The following is a 4,071-nucleotide window of genomic DNA, read 5'->3' as shown; positions in this document are numbered from 1 at the left end:
GGCCCTTATTCTGTCCACCATAGCTCACAATGGTCCTTATTCTGTCCACCATAGCTCACAATGGCCCTCATTCTGTCCACCATAGCTCACAATGGTCCTTATTCTGTCCACCATAGCTCACAATGGCGCTTAATCTGTCTGCCATAGCTCAAAATGGCCCTTATTGTGTAAACCATAGCCCACAATGGCCCTTATTAGGTGTGCTGTAGCTCACAATGGCCCTTATCCTTTCCACCATAGCTCACAATGGTCCTAATTCTGTCCACCATAGCTCACTATGGTCCTTATTCTGTCTGCCATAGCTCACATGGACCCTTATCCTGTCCACCATAGCACACAGTGGTCGTTATTCAGTCCGCCATAGCTCACAATGGCCCTTATTCTGCCCGCCATAGCTCACTATATCCCTTATTATGTCCACCATACCTCACAATGATCCTTATTCAGTCTGCTAAAGCTCACAATGGCCCTTATTTTGTCCACCATAGCTTACAATGGTCCTTATTCAGTCCGACATACCTCACAATGGCCCTTATCCTTTCCACCATAGCTCACAATGGTCCTAATTCTGTTCACCATTGCTCACAATGGCCCTTATTTAGTCCCCAATAGTTCACAATGGTCCTTATTCTGTCCTACATAGCTCACAATGGCCCTTATTCTGTGCACCATAGCTCACAATGGTCCTTATTCTGTCTACCATAGCTCACCATGGCCCTTATTCTGTCCATCATAGCTTACAGTGGCCCTTATTCAGGCCAGCAGAGTTCTCAATGGTCCTTATTCTGTCCACCATACCTCACGATGGGCCTTATTAAACCCACCATAGCTCACAATGGCCCTTATTGTGTAAACCATAGCCCACAATGGCCCTTATTCCGTTCGCGATAGCTCAAAATGGCCATAATTCAGTGGGCCATAGCTCGCAAGGCCTTGTTCAGTCCACCATAGCTCACAATGGCCCTTGTTCTTTCCATCATAGCCCACCATGGCGCTTATTCTGTCCGCCATAGCTAAAATGGACCTTAATCAGTACGCCATAGCTCACAATGTTCCTTATACTGTCCACCATAGCTCACAATGGTCCATATTCTGTCAACCATAGCTCACAATGTTCCTTATTCTGTCCACTATACCTCACAATGGCCTTTCTTCTATCCACCATAGCTCACAATGGCCCTTATTCAGTGGGCCATATCTCAAAATGGCCCTTATACAGTCCACAATAGCTCACAATGGCCCTTATTCAGTCCGCCATAGCTCACTATGGTCCTTATTCTGTGCACTATAGCTCACACTGGCCCTTATTCTGTCCCCCATAGCTGACAATAGCGCTTATTCTGTGCACCATAGCTCATAATGGTCCTTATTCTGTCCACCATAGCTCACCATGGTCCTTATTTTGTGCACCATAGCTCACAATGGCCATTATTCAGTCCTATATAGCTCACAATGGCCCTTATTCAGTCCACCATAGCTCACTATGGCCCTTTTTCAGTCTGCCTTAGCTCACAATGGCCTTATTCTTTCCACCATAGTTCACAATGGCCCTTATTCATTCAGCCATAGCTCACAATATCCCCTATTCTGTCCAGCATAGCTCACAATGGCGCTTATTCTGTGCACCATAGCTCACAATGGTCCTTATTCTGTCTGCCATAGCTCACAATGGCCTCATTCTTTCCACCATAGCTCACAATGGCTCTTATTCATTCCGCCATAGCTCACAATATCCCCTACTCTGTCCAGCATAGCTCACAATGGCCTTATTCTGTGCACCATAGCTCACAGTGGCCCTTATTCTGTCCGCCATAGCTCACGATGGCCCTTATTCTGTCGGCCATAGCTCACAATGGTCCTTATTCTGTCCGCCATAACTCACAATGGCATCCTCATTCTGTTCCTAGCTTTCTCTCTCTCTCTCTTTTTTTTTTTTTTTTTGTTCTTCGAGACAGGGTTTCTCTGTGTAGCCCTGGCTGTCCTAGAACTCACTCTCTAGACCAGGCTGGCGTCGAACTCAGAAATCTGCCTGTCTCTGCCTCCTGAGTGCTGTGATTAAAGGCGTGCATCACCACGCCTGGCTTTCTTATTTTTAATTTTAGAAAAAATTCTTACAGGATTTAAAGGAAAGCCTCTCCTTAACTTTGTGCTTTAAATATGCTGTTCTTTTGTCTAGTGTTCTCCCAACTTAAAGTGCTCTAAAGCATAAGTGTATGCCATCTCCTTTCATGTACCAACTGTACTCTTTTATTATCAAAGGTTTTCTTAGCAATCTTTTGAGATGTAACTTGAGAGGCACCTACAGGACACATGTGACTAAAGCCAGACACTTATTTACTCTATCAGAGAAGCCTGTACCCACACATGGGTACACCTTACTTTACCCTACTCTCCATGAGTAGCACAGGCCCCCCCCCCCACTTAAGTAAATCATACTTGCTTCTGATTGCATCTCTTTCTTTGACCCTCATTCCTAAGCCTCTATTAATATATCTTGTAAAATCACTGACTCTGCTTCACTAAATTGCCTAGTCCTGAAATTTGCTTCAGTGCCAAAGCTATATAACCCTAGTGTGGCCTGAGACAAGGTCCCTAACAGTCTAGGGGAACATCTCAGCTTAGTGAGGGTGACGTCTGCATCTGTGTCTCTGACCTCTCGCTGATGTCAGTGTGAAAGCATCAAAGATGAGTAAAGAGACAACTTAGGTACTTCCTGTCAGTGAACTCACCCAGTACTTACCAGTACTAGATCTCTACAAAAATGCCAGGTCTGAACAACAAAACTGCATTATTTCTGCAGAGTACTGTTAATTTTGGTGTTTTCTCTCTAGTATCTCTACAACTTTGGGAGGGCCTTAAGAAGATTCCAAGCAGGTGATAGAACTATGGTCTGCTACTTATATGTAGTCCTACACTTACACATAGTCCTACTACTTACACCTAGTCCTCTACTTACACATAGTCCTGCTATTTACACATAGTCCTCTACTTACACATAGTCCTGCTATTTACACATAGTCCTACTTATCCATAGTTCTGATTATACATAAGTCAGAAGCTGTGGCTATCATTATGAAAATGACCCCTTTCCTAGCTGTACCTATAAACAGAGAAATTTGCATAATGTGAAGCCAAATGTCCCCTGTACCTTCTTCCTCTGCTGGACAGTGGTACTCAGCACCAGAGCTGCTACTTCCAACACTTTCTAGAACTCTCTGCTTTCCTGGAGCTTCCATTGCATAATCTCTTCTATTTCTAACTTCTGCAAGCTGGAAAGAGGGTCATTGTGGGCCCATGGGAAGGGAGAGGAGTCTTAGCCTGGAGTCTAGTAGCAGCCTCTCACCAGCCGGAGACTCAGGGATCCCAGCACAATAAACAATTTCTCCAAGGGTTGCTGATGCAAAGAATACATTCCTTTCTTTTTTTAAAAAAATTTATCCTATATATTTTTATTGTAGCTATTTTTATTCTAAAATAGCAGTAAACTCAATTTAATGACTAAACGTATGTGACTTTGGGTGGGACCTCATTTCTTTCCCCAGTTTTTGTGTACAGCCTTGTGGAAACTAAAGGGGTGAAGGGGAAGTAGGGGGGAGGGAGGATAGCCTGTGCCTGACCAGAGTTCCTCCTATGCTCAGGGTAGGCGGACGCAGGAGGGCTGCCAGACACTTTCTACTCAGCCTGGGTGGGCATCTAAGCCACTGACTCCACTTGGCAGGGGATGGACAAGGGGCAGCCTTGTCTGTCATTTTCATAATGATAGCCCCTGACTGGGGACCCCAGGGTGACACCCTGTAATCCCCGGGTTATGGGAGAGAGGGCAGAGGGAGAGAGGTTCCCACACAAGCAAGAGTAAACGCAGCGGGCCTTGATGAACAGAGACAGTCTATGGTTTTAGAGCTTTATTGTAGAAAGGCAGGGAGACGGGAGAGAAAGGGGGGGGGAGACCAGCCATGGCCAAGAGGAGAGAAAGGGGAGAGAGAGAGAGAGAGAGAGAGAGAGAGAGAGAGAGAGAAGAGAAGAGAAGAGAAGAGAAGAGAAGAGAAGAGAAGAGAAGAGAAGAGAAGAGAA

Source organism: Mus pahari, chromosome 4 (genome assembly GCF_900095145.1).
Source record: "Mus pahari chromosome 4, PAHARI_EIJ_v1.1, whole genome shotgun sequence".
NCBI classification, from domain to species: Eukaryota; Metazoa; Chordata; class Mammalia; order Rodentia; family Muridae; genus Mus; species Mus pahari.
Note: the sequence above shows the minus strand (reverse complement) of the source record.